Source organism: Microcaecilia unicolor, chromosome 3 (assembly GCF_901765095.1).
Source record: "Microcaecilia unicolor chromosome 3, aMicUni1.1, whole genome shotgun sequence".
Taxonomy (NCBI): domain Eukaryota; kingdom Metazoa; phylum Chordata; class Amphibia; order Gymnophiona; family Siphonopidae; genus Microcaecilia; species Microcaecilia unicolor.
This window is the reverse complement of record NC_044033.1, coordinates 322146791-322170522: the sequence shown is the minus strand read 5'-3', so window position 1 is coordinate 322170522 and position 23732 is coordinate 322146791. Positions and strand designations below refer to the sequence as shown.

General features: G+C 42.6%; 1 pseudogene; it reads left to right on the top strand.

The window, feature by feature from the left end:
* LOC115466834 overlaps positions 1-23476 on the top strand; it is a 76659-nt pseudogene extending 53183 nt beyond the window's left edge.
* Positions 23477-23732: the final 256 nt, after the last annotated feature.

Genomic DNA, 23732 nt, shown 5'->3' with positions numbered 1-23732 from the left:
CTAAAGTATTAAGGATATTGGTCTAATATAAAAATGTCTTTAGCTTATATGGTATATTGTGTGATTTATTTAGTGTTTTCTTCTTAGAAAGTAATGGAATGTAATTAAAACTCTGTAAGAGCACTCCTCGCTTATTATCCTAATTAGAAGAACTGACTATAAATGAAGACTAAACTAGGTCCTGCAGTGCCTGCTAGAGGCTATCTGTTAATGCTGTGGTACAAAGATCAAGTTTTAAACTAGGGGGGAAAGAGTATGGAGATTAGTTGATAAAGTTTGCTTTTATATTTTTATTCTGCTTATCAATAACCTACAATTCCCCCTTTAAACCCCAATCTCTTATCACTTGACTGACCAACCTCATTACTATCAACGAACAAGCAATACCACTTTAATACTAATGTCGAAAACGATTTTTAGATAATTGATGACCTAACAAATGTTACAAACTAAACTATTACACTGGAACCTATGTGAAATACCATAATGTATTCTTCTTTACCATGTATGTATGCACCTTAATGCAATACCGAATGTAATTCTGTTACCAGAAATGGCAATCGCCACTACGGCAAATGTAAGCCACATTGAGCCTGCTAATTGGCGGGAAAATGTGGGATACAAATGCTACAAATAAATAAATAAATAAATCTTTAAGTTCCCAAAGCACAAAGCAAAATAATGTTCACTTACCAGAGAAATGTCCTTTTCTCTCAGAGCTTCTTGGGAGCTCAGGTGGTACTTGAACTCACAGTCCCAGGCTCAAGCAATATGCAAATCAGTTTTTAGCTTCTCATGTGGGCTTGAACCCACAATCACAGGCTCATTTTCATAGCCTCACAGGTTGGACTTAAACCCACTGTCTTGGGAGTATTTTCCTTTTCAGAACTCCTTTAAAAACACAACCAAGAACCAAAAAGGCTGGCTGCCTTTCAACAGACACACTCAGCTTGACAGCCACTGCCAAACACACACAAACTTTGAAAATAGAATCTTCCATCCCCAGATGTTATATTAACCCACAACATATACATTAGGAAAACATTTCATTTCTGATCTTGTTAGGCAGAATACTCTGGGTGGCTTCTTTCCCAGGGCTGTGATTTCTCCCCTACTGACCAGGTCTTTTATTTTCTGGTTTGTAAGTCTGAGGATTGGTGCTTGCCCCTGGACACTCCCCCTTCCTCCTCAGATTTTCTCCCTATAGGTTTTCTATATGCTCCTCTGACCTGTGGGATTCCAGCCCAGATTTACCTCCCTTCCCAGGGCTTTAGTACCAGGCTGAGGTTCTCTTGGGCTGCTTTCAGTCTGTCCCCTGTGAAGTGAGGTAACAGGGAAGTGAATAATCAGCCTTCCTGATCACAGCAGTGAAGAGTTTCCTGCAAGAAAAAAGTCAGAAAAGGGTCAGTTTTGTGTATCCGGCCACAACCCCTGTTCATATGAGTCAAGCATCTTCAATGGAGCTGCCTTCAATCTTTGAGCATGGTGATCTGTGGGCTTCTGTTGACTAAGGGAATCTGAATGACTCTAAACAGAGAAAAGCTGACCCTGAAGTCTACTAGGCCTGTAGCATAGTTGCTATCAAAGTGCCTGCAAAAGTCTGAGGGGAAAGTGGCCTTTTCTACCTTTTCCTCATTCTTGGAAGAATATAAGCATATCAACACACTATCAACTCAGGTCTTGAAGCAGCACTTAGACTCCTTTACCTAGCTGCAGCCCCTCTGCAGTTCATTTCCCACTTGTGCAGAAATTCCAGATATAGAATGAGAGCTGTTCCGTGCTATCTCTTCTGCTTCTGTGTAGTCCTTTGCACAATTTAAAACGAATCGGAGAAAATTTTTCTTCACTCAATGTGTAATTAAACTCTGGAATTCGGTGCCAGAGAATGTGGTAAAGGCAGCTAGCTTAGCGGAGTTTAAAAAAGGTTTGGACGGCTTCCTAAAGGAAAAGTCCATAGACCATTATTAAATGGACTTGGGGAAAATCCACTATTTCTGGGATAAGCAGTATAAAATGTTTTGTACTTTTTTGGGATCTTGCCAGGTATTTGTGACCTGGGTTGGCCACTGTTGGAAACAGGATGCTGGGCTTGATGGACCTTTGGCCTTTCCCAGTATGGCAGTACTTATGTACTTTTGTAATAGACAACTTCTACACTGGTGCTGGTCACAGTAGCTGTCGAGTCCTCCTCATCTTCTGTATTCCATAGTTTTACAGGAACAACCACACTAGTTCCTGCAAAAATGTTTGATGAGTTTGTAAAAGTTTGTCATAAGGACTTATCTAATGTGAACTATCAATCAGGAGCTTTTGACTGGAGTTACCTGACACAGAGAGAGGATTGGCCTTCTCAAGCATTATAGTGTCTTTCCTATTACATCTAATTCTGAACAGGAGCTAGCATATTTACTACCGCTGTCCTTTTCAGACTCCATCACATTTCAGACAGAGTCTGTTGACCCCTTTGATACTCCCTCCCGCTGCCTTATGCTCAATGACACCAAAAAAGATTCTGTGAGTGTTCAATCTGATCTGTCTTCTCTGCTGGCCAGGAATGAATCTCCATATGGGACATTTCTTATTTATTTGGATTTATTTACCCTTTTTTTGAAGAAATTCACCCTTCGGTGTATAGCAAGTGTAACCCAGACATAGGCAATGAATAAAACAGTACAATAATTAAATAACACTGTACGTTATACCAGTGGTTCCCAAACCTGGTCCTAGAGGCACCTCAGCCAGTCAGGTTTTCAGGTTACCCACAATGAATATTCATGAGAGAGGTCTGCATGCACTGCATCCACTGCATACAAATGTATCTCATCAATAATCATTGTGAGTATCCTGAAAACCTGACTGGCTGGGGTGCCTCCAGGACCAGGTTTGAGAACCACTGCATTATACCATAGTATGCTACTTACAGTGTCAACACAATACACATTAAAACATCTTAATAGACAGCAAAAGGGATAGTATATGATATGATATGTGATATAACATATGCATACTTGATCTTGATCTGTCCTTGGTCCTTGGTCTGCCCGGCACTGGTCTTACTCCTCAACTACTGAAGTTACCATTGAATCCCACTCCAGTCCATCCAGATCTGTCTAGCCATAATCGGTGTACAGATCATAGACATCTGCCCAATTAGTGGACTTGCCGTCTAAGCACCACTAAGTTTTGTTTCTCTTTCCATATAGGAATCCTTTGCGTTTATACCATGCATTTTTGAATTCTTTTACAGTTTTCTTCTTTACCATCTCCCATGGGATGGCATTTCAGGTGTCCACCACCCTCTCTGTGGGAAACGTTCTTCCTGACATTACTCTTAAGTCGACCTCCTCCCCCCACCCCCGCAGCCTCAGTTCATGTCCTCTAGTTCTATCACTTCATCATCTCTGGAAAAGGTTTGTTTGTATATGAATACCTTTCAAATATTAAAATGTCTGTATCATATCAAACCTGTACCTCCTTTCCTTCAGGGTATACATATTTACATCATCAAATCTCTTCTCATACATTTTGTGATGCAAACTCCATACCATTTTCGCCACTTTTCTCTAAACTGCATTAGGTCTTCTTATGTTCTTAGTGAGATACAGTCTTCAAAACTGAGCACAACATTTGAAGTAGGGCCTCACCAATGAATTGTACATGGACATTAACACCTCCTTTCTTCTACTGGTTATCCCTCTCTCTCTCTCTCTGTGCAGCCTAGCACTCTTCTGGCAGTGGCCACTTCCTTGTCACGTTGTTTCACCACCTTGAGATCCATAGACATTATCACTCCAACGTCCTTCTTCTGAATTGGGCTTATCAGTCTCTCACCTCCTATCTCATATATCTCCTTCACATTTCTGCATCCCATGTGCATCATGTCTTTCTTAAACCTTCAGAATCCCTCAACTCAGCAAGCCCCAGTGGATATCTTCCAGCTTCCCACTGTACTATTATTGCTTGTTACATGAAGGGATTTCTCTATGTCAAGCCTCCACTATAGAAGTCCCTCCATTCCTTGGGCCTTAAACCTAGTGCTAGCTTCATTAATGAAGCCACCTTTTGAGTCCCCTTGAAGCTTCTCACCTGGAAGATGCTCTTCATCATTGCAGTAACCTCAGCTAGAAAGGTGAGTGATCCTCACATACTACCTTAAAAGTACTGAGCCATTCAGAAAATGTACATAGTAGTTCATCTCCTTTGAGAACAACAGAACTGGCACACTAGTCACAAAAAGGATTCTACAACATAGTGGCGTAGCCACAGGTGGGCCTGGGTGGGCCAGGGCCCACCCACTTAGGGCTCAGGCCCAACCAACAGTACCACATATTTAGTGGTAGCTGGTGGGGATCCCAAGCTCTGTCAGCTGAAGGCTTCCCCCGATGGTAACGAAAGCGCTACTCTCCATGATACTGGCACCTGCACATGCTCAGTTTTCAGCGCATGCCTGCTGCAGACTGCCAAGGTGGAAAGAAGCATTTTCCCGCCAGCTGAGATTTTTTTTTGGTGGTGGGGGAGAACACTTGGTGCCCACCTAATTCTTGCCTAGGCCCATCCAAAATCTGTTTTCTGGCTACGCCCCTGCTATAACGCTGGCTGGCAGCCTACATTCATTTTTGTTATCGACAAGCAGATGCTCCTCACAGCTCTAGAGTGAAGTCTCATCATTGCTTAATACAATCTGCAAAGCAGTGATATGGATGCATAAATTTGGCCATCTTCTGTATTAATGGGTAATTCTTTAAGTGGACGTCTTCTTTTAGGTGCCCAGATGCTGCACAGTGAGAGCCTATTCTGTAATTGTTTCTGGGCACCCAGATTCCATTATAAAACTGTATTTTAACCTGCTATCGGGGCATCATCTGGGTGCTCCTAGTTGCATCAGTCATAGACCTGACATAATTGCAGGCGTCTAAGTGTGCCAAGGGAACATGTAACTTATAGTCCCAAACAAACTTTAATAAAGCCACAAATTGTTGATGCAAACACCACAGTTATGTTCATGCACTGCTATCATAACGCCCCTTAACACCCGACTCCATGGGTTTTGTTTCTAGAAACTGCATTAGGGACATGGGTGAGGATATACTTTCACTTAATTCCAAGAAGCTGTATGTGTTGCTGGTTCAAGAGCTTGGTGTTTGCATCAACAGTACATTGAGGATAACTATTCTGCTTTTGTGACTTCATTAGAGCTTTTTAGACAATATTATTTGAATTATTTATTATGCACTGTGAGGCAAATATTATTTTAACCATGAGGGGCATAATTGAACGAAAACGCCTATCTCCATGGGCGTTTATCTCCGAGAACGGGTCAGTGAAGGGGCGGACCGAACCGTATGTTCGAAAAAAATAGACGCCCATGTTTTATTCAACAATGTGTGAGCTGGGCGTTTTTGTTTTTCAGCGATAATAGAAAATGAAAGCGCCCAGCTCAAAAACGAATAAATCCAAGACATTTATTCGTGGGAGGGGCCAGGATTCGTAGTGCACTGGTCCCCCTCACATGCCAGGACATCAACCGGGCACCCTAGGGGGCACTTTTACAAAAACAAAAAAAAAGGTCAAAGAGCTCCCAGGTGCATAGCACCCTTCCCTTGTGTGTTGAGCCCCCCAAATCCCCCTCAAAACCCACTGCCCACAAGTCTACACCATTACTATAGCCCTAAGGGGTGAAGGGGGGCACCTACATGTGGGTACAGTGGGTTTGGGGGGGTTGGACAACTAATAAGCATTAAGCAGCACAATTGTAACAGGTAGGGGGGGATGGGCCTGGGTCCACCTGCCTGAAGTCCACTGCACCCCCTAACAACTCCTCCAGTGACCTGCATACTGCTGCCAGGGAGCTGGGTATGACATTTGAGGGTGAAAATAAAAATGTGTGAAACATCATTTTTTTGTGGTGGGAGGGGGTTAGGTACCACTGGGGGAGTCAGGGGAGGTCATCCCCGATTCCCTCCAGTGGTCATCTGGTCATTTAGGGCACTTTTTGGGGCCTTATTCGTGAAAAAACAGGGTCCAGGAAAAGTGTCCTAAATTCTAGCTAAAAACGCATACTTTCTTCCCATTATCGCTGAAATGCGCCCATCTTTGTTCGGCAGATAACCACGCCCCAGTTCCGCCTTCGCCACACCTCTGACACGCCCCCATAAACTTTGTCCGCATCCGCGACGGAGTGCAGTTGAAAACGCCCAAAAATCGGCTTTCGATTATACCGCTTTATTCGTTTTTGTGAGATAAACGTCCATCTCCCGATTTAGGTCGGAACTTGGGCGTTTTTCTCGTTCGATTATAAGCTGGTAAGTGCACTTAAAGGTAGTTATATGAAGAAGGAAATCATATCACCTGAAAAACAGCTGCAAATAGTCATGCAGCAGGTAACAACATGTTCTGAGGGATACCCTCTATCAGAATTTATTAGATTATTTTATGATTATTATTTTTTAAATTCTTTATTTATTATTTTCATTAATTTACAAGAATATATCTTGAACATGTAAAGCAGTTTAACAGGTTACAGGCAATTTTCTCTAAAGAAAAAATTAAATAAGGAAATTATAGATTATCAACTTGTATTAGACCCCAAATTGAAGGGGCTGGACCTTAATACTACTCAGGAGATTAGTTTCAAATATCTTTCAAAAATAAAAGGTAAAGGCTTAACAGTATATACCGCGCATTTTACTTTTTCATTAGTCACTTTTTCCAAGGCTAATCAGACCTACTAAACTCCAACATAAATTATAAAACCTTTTTCTGTGTAATAAACTGTTTCAAGTGCTCAGAAACAAAAAATACATATTTAACCCCTAAAAATTTCACATTACATTTACATGGATAATTGAGATTAAAAGAGGCTCCCAAGGCTAATGTTGCAGATCTTAATGCCAAAAACTCTTTCCTTCTAGCCTGAGTCTGTTTAGTGACATCTGGAAAGACTAGTACTTTTTTCCCATAAAATGGGGTTTGTAAATGCTTTAATGCAGTTTTTCTAACCAGTTCCAGGTCCTGTTGAAAAATAAAGGATACTAAAAGAGTTTGTTTTTCAGTTTTTTCAGTCAAGGATGATTCTAATAGTTCCGAAACATTTAAGACAGGTTCTGTTTGTAATAGTTCTTGGGGGCCATCTTTCAATTTTCTTGCTGGCAAATAATATACTTTATTGAGTGGAGGTATTTTATCTTCTGTAAATTTCAAATTTTCCATCAAATATCGTTTGAAAATATCCAAAGGGGAATAAACTAAAGTTCTTGGAAAATTCAACAGACGCAAGTTGAGCCTCCTGTTGTAGTTTTTAAAATACTCCAATCTGGTATGAATCAATGTATTATCTTGTATAAGCTTTGCTGAAACTTCTTTCATTTTTACGTTTTCATCAGATAAATGTTTCATTCTTTCTGAGACTTCATTTTTCATTGCTATAAGGTCTTTTGACAAAATCTGAACGTTACTCACAAGAGAGTCGATCTTGCTAGTTGAGGTTAAGACCGTTTGAAGTGTCTCCCATATAGCCTCGAGTGATACCGGCACTTTCTGGGCCTTAGATGAAACACAGGCTTCGACTGGGGAAATCGCTATGGGGCCCAGTTGACTCGCCACTTCGCTGCCACCGCGGTTTTACGGGTCGCCTACATAATCGGCCCCAGTTGGTTGTGGCGGTTGAGATCGCGTAGGAGGGGATAACGAAATATCCTGTCCCAAGAGGTCAGCTTCTCCTGGCGCTGCAAACTCAGCGGGACCTCCAAACGCCGTCGTCGCGGTTCTCGCGAGAAAACTATCGAGCGTCTGCTGGGTAGGTGTAGAAGTTAGAGCTGCCTGGGCTGCAGCTCTAACAAACGCCTTTCTCTTTGTATGCGGCATATTTCTTTAGAGGTAAAACAAATTTTTTAGGTAATAGAGAAAGGGTTTGTACTCCTGCTGACTACTCGATGTTACTCGCGAGGTGGTGTTGCTGCCGCCATCTTGCTCCGCCCCCTTCATTTTATGATTATATCATTGGATTTAGCATCTTATTCTGCCCAGCATGTACATATATATTAACAGAGATTGAAGTTTATTATGACAGAATTTGTACATTAGTTTTTGTTATATTAATATTGTTTGTCCAGTGTTTGGGGACTATACATATAAGTTTTCATGTTGAGTATGGAAACATGATCATACAGCACCTCGTTTGATAATTTGATAGCTTGATCTTCAAGGCCCTTAAAGGAAATGGGCCAGAGTATTTGAAGAATAGGATGACCCTCTACACACCTCCAAGAACACTCCCAAGGGGTATCCCTAACCACACCCTCTCCAAAAGACATTACATGATGTGATACCTGCAAGTGAGCCTTCTCCGGAATAGCCCCCACACTGTGGAATGCACTCCCTGAAAGGCTCCGCTTAACACAAAGCTCCTCTCTCTCTCTCTCTCTCTGCACATATTAAACAAACTGCTAAAACCTGTCATTTCTTTCTCTATAATATCACCACAATTCGTCCTTTCATTTCAGAGCACACTACCAAAACCCTTATCCACACTCTTATCACCTCTCGCTTAGACTATTGCAACTTGCTTCTTACAGGCAGTGGCGTAGGAAGGGGGGGGGGGGGGGCGGGAGGGGCGGTCCTCCCCGGGTGCACGCGCTCGGGGGGTGCCGGCCCCGCTGGTTCCCTGCTCCCTCTGCCCAGGAACAGGTTACTTCCTGTACCGGGGCAGAGAGAGCAGCGAACCAGCGGGGCCGACGCAGCTCCGAGTGATGTGCACTCGGGGCGGATCGGCCCTCCCGCAGGTAAGAATGCAGTCCGGGGGGGGGGGGTTGCGCTCCCGAGGGGGGGTGCGCCGCAGAGGGGGGGGTCGTGCCGTGCTGCACCCGGGAAGGGTGCGCAGCGGCGACCCGCCCCGGGTGTCATTAGCCCTCGCTACGGCACTGCTCACAGGTCTCCCACTTAGCCATCTCTCTCCCCTTCAATCTGTTCAAAATTCTGCTGCATGATTTATATTCTGCCAGCGTTGCTATGCTCATATTAGCCTTCTCCTCAAGTCGCTTCATTGGCTCCCTATTCATTTCCGCATACAGTTCAAACTCCTCTTATTGACTCACAAGTGCATTCACTCTGCAGCTCTTCAGTACCTCTCCACTCTTATATCTCCCTACACTCCTCCCTGGGAACTCTGTTCATTAGGTAAATCTCTCTTATCTGTACCCTTCTCCTCCACTGCTAACTCTAGACTCCATTCCTTTTATCTTCCTGTGCCATATGCCTGGAATAGACTTCCTGAGCCAGTACATCAAGCTCCATCTCTGGACGCCTTCAAATCTAGGCTAAAAGCCCACCTTTTTGATGCTGCTTTTAGCTCCTAACTCCTATTCACTTCTTCAGCACCCATGTCTGTTTTATCATTCCCACCTTAGTAATTCCCTTATTCCTTATTTGTCCTGTTTGTCTGTCCTGATTAGATTGTAAATTCTGTTGAGCAGGGACTGTCTCTTACGTGTTCAAGTATACAGCGCTGCATACATCTAGTAGTGCTATAGAAATGATAAGTAGTAAGTAGTTTTCATCTTGTGATATGCGATGGCCTAATTAAAGTTCTTTTGAAAACTTTAAGCTTCAGAAATTACTATATAACATTTGTGCTCATGAAATCTTAAAATTGTATGTTTTCCCAACTTGACAGCTAAGCAAAAATGTCTACCTTTTAGATACAGATTGGCTGTCATTCTGATGACCTCAGCAGAGCTCAAAAATTCCATCGTGCCCCTGTGGTTATACGAAGATTTCCTGTGAACCAGGAGAAGATGGTCATCTCTAGTCTGTGGGGAGGTCTTCTGTACATCATAGTACCCACTAACTGTCAACTTGGCAAAGTCACCATAAAAGTAGAAGGGGCAGTACAAGCTCCTTATTTTATACATGGTATGTGTAATACACATGAGATTATTTTAGAAACATCTCCAAGTGCAAATACTGACATTAATATACATGTGTAAATAGCTATTTCAGAAAGCCATTATTTTACATGTTGCACTCCACATCATGCAGAGTTTGGGTGGAGCCAAAAATCTGTTTGTGTATTCACCACTTTACAATGAGAATAATATAGATTTTCCCCATCAGATTTTGCACCAGCATAGAGGAGCTTGCAGATTTTTTTAAAGTGCTCGCTTTGCTAAGGATTTACATGAGGGTGTAAGGAAGTAATTCTTCTTAATCCCCTATTGTTTATTTTCACCTCCAGAGTGAAAAACAAATTGTGGTCTTAGTACTTAATTGCTGGCACTGATATATATAGATGTATAAAATGACTATAGTACATGGAAGTGGTACCACTCATGCAGAAACTGTGAAATCGCAGCTTCCACATGGACTTGCCAGCATGTCCATGTAGATGTTGGTAATTTCATGCTGCTGATTAGTAAAATGGATGCTCCTGCTGTGTGTTCCGGTAAATACACATGGAGGGACATTTTCGATATGACGTGTAAGTCTGATTTAGGATGTTTTGCATGTCCATAATCCAAATAGGAAAGAAGATCATTTTCAAAAAAGAAAAATGCCTATCTGTTTTTTTCAAAAATATTGTTTTGAACAAGGTTTTGTGATTTGGACGTTTTGTTTTTTTGGTCCATTAAAAAAAATTTTGAATAGGTGCATAATGGGATGTAGGAGGAGCCAGCATTTTTAGTAGACTGGTTCTCCCAGACATCCGAAGAGAGCAATGAGGCACCCTAAAGGGTACTTCTGTGCACGCCATAAAAATGGTCCCAAGTACACATCTCACCTTTGCTTCCTTATCTTGTCCCCTGAGCTCTCCAAAACCCACTGTTCCCACTGTACACCACTACAATAGCCCTTATAGGTGAAGTGGGTACAGTATAGTTTTGATAACCTTGGAAGGGGGTCATAGTTTCCACCACAAGTGTGACAGGTAGAGGGAGATAGGGACCTGGGTCCCCCACTGTGTACTGCACCAACCACTAGACTACTCCAGGGACCTGCATGCTGCTCTAATAGACCTGACTTTAACATCTGCAGCTGTCATAGAGGCTAGTAAGTCATATTTTTATCCACATTTTTTGGGGGTGGGAAGGAGTCAGTGACCACTGGGGGGAGGTATTGGGGGGGGGGGTGACCCCTGATTCCCTTCAGTGGCCATCTGGTCATTTAAGGCACCTTTTTGTGCCTTTTTCATTCTGAAAACAGGTTTAGACCAAAACATCTTGGTTTTAGTCCTGGACATTTTTCTTTTGTTGCATTATGGCTGTAAAACGTCCAAGTGTTAGATATTCCCTAATCCTGCCTTTAAAATGCCCCTGACATGTCCCCTTGTGATTTGAACTCACTTCTGACGGACTTCATAGAAAAACATCTAAAAATAGGTTTTGAAAATACTGATTTGGACGTTTTTGTGAGCAAAACGTCCAAATGCTGCTTTATGCCACTTTTTGGTCATTTTTCTCTTTCGAAAGTGAGCTCCATGGACTCCTTCATGTCCTTATATTATTACCGGAAAGGAAATTGTCATATGTTTGGTATAAAATTACATAAACATATATTTCAGTACATTACTGTAAGATCTTCTTGAATGCCAAACTGTTGTACCCTTCTGAAAAGCTGGCTCTCAGGTAAAAGCCAGTGAAGCAACTATTGCATGTGATTTATAGCGAGCATATTAATAGCACATGTTCTCCATGGACAGCAGGATACAAGTCCTCACATAACTACCCACCTTCTTCCCAAAGAGTTGTGGTCTACTTTCAGTTATATTAAAGACTGAGACAGTCCCCCTCACAACAGCGGCAGATGCGAAGTGATACACATGTGTCGTGAGACTTCTGAAAAGCTTTTCAGAGGGTAGAAATAGGAGAAGCATTTAATCTGCCCCAGGCTCTGCTGGTGATATCACCCATCTGTCAGGACTTGTATCCAGCTGTCCACAGAGAAAGCCTACTACAGGTATTCTCCGAGGAGACCACCTGTTACAGGTAACTTTGTTATATTGTCTCATGCATTTCTAATTATATCTAAATATACATAGAGAAAAAAGCAGCTGCCTTGCTATAATGAGTGCTCCGGATGTAGAGGAGGATAGATGTTATTTGATATTTAGACGGAGAAGTTAATGGTGATGTGGCGAGTAAGTTGATGGTACTAGCTTGGCAGCATTTACTCAAGCAAATGCTCCCAATGTCTAGTGTTGTTTATTTATTTAGAGATGTAGCTTGAGGTGAGTTATATTTAGGTACCCTAGATATCTCCCTGTCTTCAGAGAGCTTACATTCTAATTTTGTACCTGAGGGTTGAGTGACTTGTCCAAGATCAAAAGAAGCAGTAGTGGGATTTGAACCTGGCTTAGGTGGTAACCACTAGGCTGGTCCTCCTGCCTATTGATCCATTACTGGCCAAATATGGAAAGCTGGGTAGTTATGGACCATTGCAATGGGTGGTTGCTATTGTGAATGACTCATTGGGGTCAGGCACTTTATCTAGTAGGGTAAGGGCTTAAAAGGGTCATTAGTTAGAGGGATTGTTAGGGATTTTTTTTCCATGTGCAGAATTTATCCCATCTTGTTATTGCCTTTTTTGGGCAAAATTGATCTGTACTGCTTTTAATCAGTTATGAGTTTTTTGGAATCAAATAAATTTTTGCAGGTGATTCAATTGGAATATTGAGTGCATCATACCATGAAAACTGTTCATTTGGCAATATTAGCTTTGTGGTGATGGCAGATAATGGGCTTGATTGTGTGATTATTACATTTGATCTATGGCTGCATAAGGTACTATGTCTCATGAACATCTGTTGCAATGATTAGAAAAGTGTGGCATATAGGGTGTTGTACTGCTATGGGTATGATCTTTTTAATGGAAAGAACAATACTCTCAATCTAGGAGTGTCATGTTGATGGATAGAAAACAGAGGGTAGGGTAAAATGACCAATTCTGTAAGTAGAGGAGGGTGAATAGTGAAGTGCCCCATAGATCTGTACTGGAACAGATACTATTTAACATATCTATTAATGATCTGAAAATGGGAACGATGAGTGAAGTGATTAAATTTGCAGATGACACAAAACTATTCAGAGTTGTTAGAACGCATGTGGATTGTGAAAAAAATGTAAGAAGACCTTAGGAAGTTAGAAGATTGTGCATCCAAATGGCAGATTAAATTTAATGTGGACAAATGCAAAGTGATGCACATTGGGAAGAATAAAATCATATTTACTTGATGCTAAGATCCACCTTAGGAGTCAGCACCCAAGAAAAAGATCTAGGTGTCATTGTAGACAATATGCTGAAATCTTCTGCCCATTGTGTAGTTGCAGTCAAAAAAAGCAAAAAGGATGCTAGGAATTATTAGGAAAGGGAGAGAAAATAAGACAAAGAATATTATAATGCCTCCATGGTGAGCCCACACCTTGAATATTGTGTGCAGTTCTGGTTGCCTTATCTTAAAAAAGATATAATGGAATTAGAAAAGGTTTAAAGAAGAGCGACCAGAATCATTAAAGAGACGGAACTCCTCTCATATGAGGAAAGTCTAAAGAGGTTAGGACTCTTCGGTTTGGAAAACAGACAGCTGAGGGGGGTATGATAGAGGTTTACAAAATACTTAGTGGTGTAGAAAGAGTAAAAGTAAACTGATTTTTTTTACTCTTTCAAAAAGTACAAAGACTAGGGGACACTCACTGAAGTAACATGGTACTACTTTTAAAATGAACAGGAGTAAATATTTGTTCACTCAATGAATAGTTAAGCTCTGGAACTCGTTGTCAGAGGATATGGTAACAGTGGTTAGTGTATTTCGGTTTAAAACAGGTTTGGCAAAATTCTTGGAGGAAAAGTCCATATTCTGCTATTGAGATAGACATGGGAAAAGCCACTGCTTGTCCCTGGAATCAGTAGCATGAATCTTGCTACTATGTGGGATTCTATCACCTACTTGTGATATGAATTGGTTACTGCTGAAAGCAGGATACTGGGCTAGATGGACCATTGGTCTAACCAGTATAGCAATTCTTATGTTATATCCTCAAGGGTCTTTATCATCACTTTTGTTGTAACATTTTCAAGGTATCCTTGGGTAGGGTGTTAGAAAGATATGAATTGGAAAGGCATGTTTACACTGATGATGTGATCTTGATTGTACCTATTCATGTTAGTCAGGATTAGGCATAGGAAATTGGAACAAGGAAGGGAGCCTTAGGGACGTAGTCTTCTGATTGCAAATGACCAGATTGAAATTAAACTTGCAGGAACATGAAATGATTTGATATATCAGAAGAGGACATAAACTGGGGGTTAGACATCTGTTAGAACTGGAGGAGATTAAGATTTTGAGTGTTCAAGTGGATAATCAGCTCTATCTACACAAAAAGATTGTAGGAGTGGTTTAGAGCAGTGTTTCCCAAGTCCGTTCCTGGAGTACCCCTTGCCAGTCAGGTTTTCAGGATATCCACAATGAATATGCATGAAAGAGATTTGCATATAATGGAGGCCGTGTTTACAAATCCAGTTCATGCATATTCATTGTGGATATCCTGAAAACCTGACTGGCAAGGGGTACTCCAGGACTGGACTTGGGGAAACATTGGTTTACAGCATTATATGAAGTTCAAAAATTACACTCATATCTTAGCAGGAAAGAATTGTTGACCATCACCCATACAGTGATTACATCCCACATAGATTGCAGTAAAGCATGTGTTTAAATTTACCAGGATGCCAGTTGAAAAGGCTCAGTTGGTACAAAACACAGTTGCTAAAATGATCTGTACCAATAGCAAATGTGGGGCCCCTTTTACTAAGCCGCGTTGGCATCTAAGCGTGCCCAACATGCGCCAAAATGGACACTGCCCGACTAACGTGGCTCTTGCGGTAATTTCGTTTTTGGCACACACCCGCTATGTGCATCTGAAAAATTATTTTCGATGCACGCCAAGTGGCATCTGATGTGCGTAGGTCCTTACCGCCCAAATTCTTTACCGCTAGGTCTATGGCTGGCGGTAAGGTCAGAGACCCAAAATGGACACATGACAATTTTGATTTTGCCGCACACCCTTTTTTATAGGAGCACTGAAAAATGATTCTACGCGTGCCCAAAACACACGCCTACACTACCGCAAGCCACTTCTCAGCGTACCTTTGTAAAAGGACCCTTTGATGATATAGCACCCCAGGAATGGAGAAGTAACGTGATGGTTAGCGTAGAAGGCTGAGAACCAAGAAATCCAGGTTCAAATCCCACTATGGTTCCTTACAATCTTGAACAAGTCACTTAATCCTCTTTTGCCTCAGGTACTAACTTAGACTTGGGGGATACAAAATACCTCCTGTAACTTATCTTAAAAGTAGTAGTAGTAGTAGTAGTACAACCAAAAAAGGAGTGAGCTAAATCCAAACTTGCTTCCTTTCCTACCTTGAGAGAATTACACTGATTGCTGGTAGTTCAGAGAACAGAATTTAAAATACTGTGTGGGTGCTTCTGTATATTTAGTACAGTTAATTCACCCGTATACACCTAAGAGAATTTGTGCTTTTCACAGATGTTACACTTGGATGTATATCATCCCCAGGTCAAGGCAATTCTGACTCAACATAATAGTTTCTGTTGCTTTGCACCAGAGCTGTGGAATAAGCTCCCAGCGAAAGCTAAATCAGAGGCAAATTAATTGCACTTTAGGACATTTGTTAAGGTGTGGTTGTTTGAGGGAGCTTTTGTGAAGGAGGGCTGAGGGGAAGAGAGGAGGATTTTAAGGTGGGTGGTAGGGTGGGTATGAGTTTTTATGTGTTTTATGCAGCTTGAGGGTCTTTATTGACTGTAAGCGGGGTATCAAGAAATTGTAAATAAATCTCACTGAACTCACCTGGTTGTTTGACATTGCAGTTTATGACCTATTTTTCACAATGCTACAGGAAAGACCAGCCAGTCTGACTGGCTGCAAACCATCCGCCATTACCCTGCTCCATGGGCTGAACTGGCTACTGAGAGCATCATTTTCACAGTTCCATCTGAGAGTGTTCGCACCATTGAGAACCCTGCAGTTCTGCTCTCATTCTGGGATAAAGCAATGAGAGCCATCTGTAAACTGGCTGCGACTCCAGCACCTCTACAGCGCAAGGAGAGGATTATAGCTGATGTTCAGATATCTGCTGGTAAGTGTAGTCTGTTTGTTGTATAGTCAGAGGACTAATAACTTAGATATGTGCAGAGCCTTTCATCCCCAAAAAATATTTCAACTCACTTTACCATTTAACTTTTCTGATATTTAAAATATACTATATCTTCTGTGGATTTTTTTTTAAGGGACTTGAATGTGTAGAACAGCATTTTATGTGTTCCATTAGGCTCTTCTAGAATTTCCCAAGGGTAAATGTGCATATAAAGTAGACACAGAGAAGTATAATGCCTACTTTTAACTTTTAACTGCTGTTTAGAAAGAACATACAAATTGAAAATGAAGCATCCAGACCAGGATGTCTTAAGTTCTGCAAGTAATTTAGAATAAACTCTGCTGATGAAGAGCCTGTTGTAAAATTCAGGGAGAAATGGACATTTATGCACTGGTTATATATGTGGCAGAAACATCCATTTTAGCAATGTGGAGGGCTATAATCGAACTGGGCGCCCATCTTTAAGGGCGCCCATCTCTAAGGATGTCCCGGCGAAGGGGCGGGGCATCCCGTATTATCGAAACAAGATGGGCGTCCATCTTTCGTTTCGATAATACGACCATGGACGCCAAATCTTGACATTTAGGTCGACCTTAGAGATGGGCGACCTCGGTTTTCGGCGATAATGGAAACCGAGGATGCCCATCTCAGAAACGACCAAATCCAAGTCATTTGGTCGTGGGAGGAGCCAGCATTCGTAGTGCACTGGACCCCCTCACATGCCAGGACACCAACCGGGCACCTAGGGGGCACTGCAGTGGACATCACAAATTGCTTCCGGCTGCATAGCTCCCTTACCTTTTGTGCTGAGCCCCCCAAAACCCACTACCCACAACTCTACACCACTACCATAGCCCTTAGGGATGAAGGGAGGCACCTACATGTGGGTACAGTGGGTTTCGAGTGGGTTTTGGAGGGCTCCCATTTACCACCACAAGTGTAATAGGTAGGGGGGATGGGCCTGGGTCCGCCTGCCTGAAGTGCACTGCACCCACTAAAAACTGCTCCAGGGACCTGCATACTGCTGTGATGGAGCTGGGTATGACATTTGAGGCTGGCATAGAGGCTGGAAAAAAATGTGTTGTAATTTTTTTTGGGTGGGAGGGGGTTGCTGACCACTGGGGGAGTAAGGGGAGGTGATCCCCGATTCCCTCTGGTGGTCATCTGGTCAGTTCGGGCACCTTTTCAATGCGTGGGGCAAGTAAAGTCGGCCAAATGCTCGTCAGGGATGCCCTTCTTTTTCCATTATCGGCTGAGGATGCCCATCTCTTAACCACGCCCCCGTCCCGCCTTCGGTACATTGCCGATACGCCCCCTTGAACTTTGGTCGTCCCTGCAATGGAAAGCAGTTGAGGATGCCCAAAATCGGCTTTCAATTATGCCGATTTGGGTGGCCTTAGGAGAAGGACGCCCATCTCATGATTTGTGTCGGAAGATGGGTGCCCATCTCCTTCGAAAATAAGCAGGATAGATGTCTAAAATATCAACATGGCAAAATGGGCATATGAATATTTATGGTATAAAATATCAATATTCACACTCATTAAATTGCATTTATAACCTTTCTATATATAAGAATTAACATAGGTATTTGCACCATTTGCATATATCAGTCAATTCATCAGCCCTCCAATGCAGCACTCGCACTGCTCCCTGACCCAATCCCAGTGCCCCAATCAGTCACGCACACCCCCCAACACTGATGCCAACACTCCTTAAATTCCCCCCCCCCCCATGATAGGCATTATCCATAGTCAACACTGAGGTGCCAGCACAACCAGCCTGCCTCTTCCACAAACCCCGGCCATTAGACCTTAACACCCCGCCCTCTGCCAGAATACTGCTAGGGGTCATCCTTACATATGTGGAGATGAATCTCTATCTATGGAAGGATGAACCCAGGTGGTTCATCCACCAGACTACCATTAGGGGCCATTGGTGCCATTTGGATTTGGGCACGTACCTGAGCTGCAGAAAAGGAGGGTCCCTGCCGCCTGGGACCACTTAATTACCAATGTTGACCCCAGGATAAGTCCCTGGGGAGGGATGGGGAGGATAGGGCTCTGGCAGGGGCAGGGTGTTAATGTCTAAGGAATGGGGTTTGGGGAAAGGAGGGCACTGGTTGTCCCAGTTGATTGAGGGTTAGGGCTGTCATGGGGGTTCATGGAGTGTGAGGTTATTGCATGCGACTGCCTGGAATGTTGGGGTCAGTGTTGGGGTGTCAGGGTCAGTGTCAAGAGGTGCAACTGACTGATCAGGATGTTGGGACTGTGTTGGAGGGTTGCAGGTGCTGCATCGGAGGGGATTGAGCCTCTATCAGGAGGGTGGGGTGAACAATTGGAGGGTCAGGGGATGCACCACTGCACCACCGCTGACAGCATGTTGCAGTACTGGATTGCTGGTAGTTTAGCTGCACTTACTTCCTCCTCTTGAGGTGGTGGTAACTTCAGCTGTGCTATTGGCAATACTGACAACTAACGCACAGCATTGACCCGTGTGCTAGCTGTCATAGCCAGCTACTCCTCCCACTTATTAAACAGCTGACGTGGGGATTTTACCATAGTGGCTGCCATGGTAAACCCCCATGTTATCTGCTTAGGGAAATCTTGCCTCACCAATCTGGTATTCTTCCTTCGCTTATTCTTCCTTCTATCGGTGGTCATCCCCTCTTTCCTCCGCAGTGTCCCAGAATCTTCCCTACTGTTTCTTAACCCCGTCTCTCCCCAGTGTATCTTACAGGAGTCCTTGTCACCTACAGTGATTAATTTTTTCTGCTTGTGCTGGCCCCACAGGCTTCCATCTGCCATGTCCCACCCTTGCTGACGTCATTCTGGTGGGGCATGGCAGATGGAAGCCTGCGGGTTTGGCACAAGCAGCGAAAATGAATCTCTACAAGTGCAAGGGGCATCTGCAAGGTACACTGGGGAGGGACGGGGTTCAGGGACAGGAGGGCAGATACGGGAATGCCAGAGAGGGGAGAGAAGTTGGATGCGGGATAGGTGAAAAAACCCTGTAATTTATTTTCATATCTCTGGGAAGATTGGGGGAGGGGGGCATGGAAGGGACCATCCAAGTTAACTCTGGGCCCATTCAAAATACTGGGTCTGGCTATACCAGTGTTTCAAACCTAAAGATTGCACATGGCCCGGCACTGAATATCTACGTCTGAGCAGCAAGGTGTAATTAAACTATGGAATTCATTGCCATTTTTCACTCAACATGTATTAAACTCTGGAATTCGTTGCCAGAGAATATAGTAAAAACAGTTAGCTTAGCAGGGTTTAAAAAAAGGTTTGGATAGCTTCCTAAAAGAAAAGTCCATAAGCCATTATTAAAATGGACTTGGGGAAACTCCACTGCTTATTTCTAGGATAAGCAGCATAAAATGTATTGTACTGTTTTGTGATCTTGTACTTGTAACCTGGATTGGCTACTGTTGGAAATAGGATTCTGGGCTTTATGAACCTTCGGTCTGTCCTAGTATGGCAATAATTATATACTTAAGCATTTAACAAAATGTTCACCAGCACTGGCTGAATATCAACCAGGGTATTATTATGAATGTGCACTTGGAAGAGATCCAGTTCAAGATTATTCATAAACTGCCCAATATTCAGTCTGTGACAGGCAGTGCTCATACAGCCACTGACAGCTGTAGACTGAATCTAACCTACATATGCAGTGCTGAGGCCATGTCCTTGCTGTGGAAATGAATATCAAGGTTAGCCACCCACCTGGAAGTTTTGCAGGTGCTGGCTAATATTCACTGCTGGCATCTGTATAGTTAAGTGGGTAAAGATGGGACTGCTTTTTGGATAATCATATGTGCCCACTTAACTATGCAGGCACCAGTATAATTCCAGACTGCCCTGGCACTAACCACATAGTGCTGCAGGGGTCCAAAGGGACATTAGCAGTGGTTAAGTGTCTGATCATATGTGTATGTTGTATTATTCCTGTACTGTGGAACTTAGTAATTTGTGGTACCGTCTTACTGCAGGTTAGTGAATCCTGCAGTAAACTAAGGTGTGGTAAAACACCAACTGTTACTGTACTTTAATATCTACCCTGGCCCCCATTGATGTGAGGGTGGAACTAATAATTGACAAATGTAGCTGGGCCATTGCTCTTCATTGCTGGATTAAAGCCCTGATTTACTAAGCCTTCTTTTCCCTTCGGTAGAGAATGAGATAAATCATGCCTTAAAGGAGCTTCATTAGATTTTGGCAGGGATTTCTCTCCCCTCTCCCACCCTGCTCTTCAACTTCATTAAAGACCATGGGGAAGAGGAGGTGAAAGGTCTCAGCCACTGGCTCCTAATGTTTTTGGGCTAGCTCATAAATTCAAAGGAAAATTGACAAAGTCTGTCAGTGGTTATTCTGTTCCTTGTAGCCCAAACTAGCTTCATATATTACTGCAAAAAGCTTTTCTGTGGTCTTTATTTTTGCTTTTAGAATATTGCATACGAAAATCTCATGTGTTTTTTTTTCTCTCTCTATCTGTTGAATCCAAAGTGGAACAGCTAGCTAGCCTTTTCAGTCTCAATACAAACATACAAAATGGTCAAGATTCATCCAAGGTCTTTTCTTTCCTTAAAACTGGCATTGAATAGTCCTTCTGTTTATGAGAGTCAGTCAACTAGAGGTTTTGTATTTCCTGTTTGTAGGCTGGATGCATGCAGGCTATCCCATAATGTGTCACTTAGGATCTGTAAAGGAAATGCTGGACTTGGAACATATAAAAGCCAAAGGGACCTGGGGTCTTACCCATGAATTGGGCCACAACCAACAGCGATCTGGATGGGACTTTCATCCTCACACATCTGAGGCCACCTGTAATCTCTGGGCAGTGTATGTCCATGAAGAGGTGCTAGGGATTCCCAGACATAAGGCCCACAATGACCTACAACCAAAACAAAGAGTCAAAAAGATCGAACAGTACGTGAGAAATGGCGCAAAGCTGGAAGAATGGAAGATATGGACATGTCTGGAGACGTACTTACAGGTAACCTGGAAATTGATTGATTTATATATAATTGGAGGAGGGGGATCATATCCTAAAATATTGGGATCAGAATACTGCATTCATACTATCTTATGCCAAGTATTGTTGGCAGATAAAGACCTGCCCAGTCCATCCAGCCTGCTCAACAAGGTGGCCAGAGTTCAGTCTAACACTGTGCATAGGCTCCATTTCTTCGTGATTAAACACTGGTGCACTTAATCTTTATCTCTCCCTGCCAATTTTGAGGCACAGACCGTAGAAGTCTGCCTGGCACTGGTCTTACTTCCTAATTGTACTGCTGAGTAGTACTAAGCTCTCTGTAAGTACATATCTTACTCTGTTTCTATTCATCTACCCTAGCTATCATACAGTACTTATGTTTATATGTGTGTGTGTGTGTCTATCTATATACTACTTCTTATCATTTCTATAACACTACTAGACATAAGCAGTGCTGTACACTAAAGATGTAAGAGACAGTCCCTGCTCAACAGAGCTTACAATCTAATCAAGACAGACAAACAGGACAAATAAGGGATAAGGGAATTACTTAGGTGGGAATGATAAAACAGACATAGGTTCTGAACAAGTGAATAGGAGCTGGGAGTTAAAGCAGTCTCAAAAAGGTGGGCTTTTAGCCTAGATTTGAAGATGGCCAGAGCTGGAGCTTGACGTACTGACTCAGGAAGTCTATTCCAGGTATATGGTGCAGCAAGATAAAATGAACAGAGTCTGGAGTTGGCAATGGAGGAGATGGGTACAGATATCTATATACACACGCACACACAAACAAACAAACACATGTGCAGTCCCACATACATATCTATATGTACACACACACAAAAATACACATGCAGTCCCATTTTAGGTAGAATATAGAAATCTGAATTGATATGTCTAGGTCAGGATGTGTGCAACTCCATTATTGAGTGCACATGTATTGGCTACATGTGTAGTAGGAGTGGCTATTTTATAAAGATGGAAAAAATACAGCAGTTTAGAACTGTAAGGTGGCGTTCCACAATCTACACATGTAAGTGTCAGTACTTCATTTTGTCTCAGTCGGGTACAGTAGGTATTTGTTGCCCCCAGAGAGCTCACAATCTAAGTTCGTGCCTGAGGCAGTGGAGGGTTAAGTGACTTCCTGTGACCGTGAGCAGCTACAGCCTGCAGGTCTAAACATTAGGCTACCCCTCCACTCTCATATGCCTGCCATTTTGTGAACGTACAGTACATGTATGCATGTCACTAATTAACAATTGTATTTTCAAATGGGGGGGGGATAAAAGGGAAAACTGGGGCCGGCCCAAACAAGCTTTTAATAAGCCTATATGTGCGAGAGAGCAGCTGTAAATCCTGACATTGTTATATTGGGACATACATATGCATTCTCAAAAGGGGAATACACTTGTAGATTTTAGTTTTGCTCCAGCCTGCCTAAACCCTATTCATTACAATCTTACACATAGTGCAGATTCACACAGTAAATGCTGGCTTTCTAAAACCAGGCTTTACACATGTCAGTCAGGTTTCAGGATACCTACAATGAATATTCGTTGTGGATATCTTGAAAACCTGACTGGCTGGGGTGCCTCCAGGACCAGGCTTGGGAACCACTGGTTTGGACCCTTTATTAGACGAGCAGCCATATTCTGCACCAGTTTGCAGACGATGCAGGCTCGATTTACTCAATGAGTCTTCTAAGGTAGATTGATAAGTATTCTTTTTGAGGCAAACCCCTGTACTACTGTGTGAATTACCTTGGTTAGCACTGTACGTGGACAAAGTTTGCAATCTTATAAATTGTAAATATGATGTTCTTTTTAGTTGCAGGAAGGTTTTGGCTGGAAGCCCTTCATTCAGCTCTTCTCAGACTATCAGAAGATGACAAGATCAGTAAAGACAACAGTGATAAGATGAACCTCTGGGCAAAACTGTTTTCTGAGCAGGTGAAGAGGAACCTGGCTCCATTCTTTCAGGCATGGGGCTGGCCAATCACGGATAAAGTGTCCCAAGAGCTTTCCTCATTCCCAGAGTGGAAGGAAAATCCAATGAAAGAGTGGAAGGAAAATCCAGTGAAAGAGTACATGCCTGCACAGTTGTGTGCCAGAAAAATAGAAAGTGACACTGGGACATGCAGAAGAGAGTGAGAAATATGCTGGATATTCATCAACAGAGGCTTCTCATGTATAAACTTGACATGCACATATACAAATGCAGATGTTCCAAGGCATACACACAGACACACATATATACATAAATTATATCTAAAATATCCTAGAGTTGGAAAGTGCAAGGAATGGATTCTCAGTTTGGTAGAATGCTTGGCAGGATGATTAATAAAATAATACTTGCTTCTGAAAGACACCGAGTACTAATGTTTTGTAAGGGGTGTGAGAAAAGTAGTACTTAACTACATTTAGTGCAGTAGTCGTTGTAGAGGGGGTAAATGATGGACCTCAGCTACGTAACAGGATTACACACAGAAGAGAGATGGATTCCAGCACATTTATTGAAGAAAGACAAATATAGTTTAGTATAAAAATTAAAAATGAACCAGA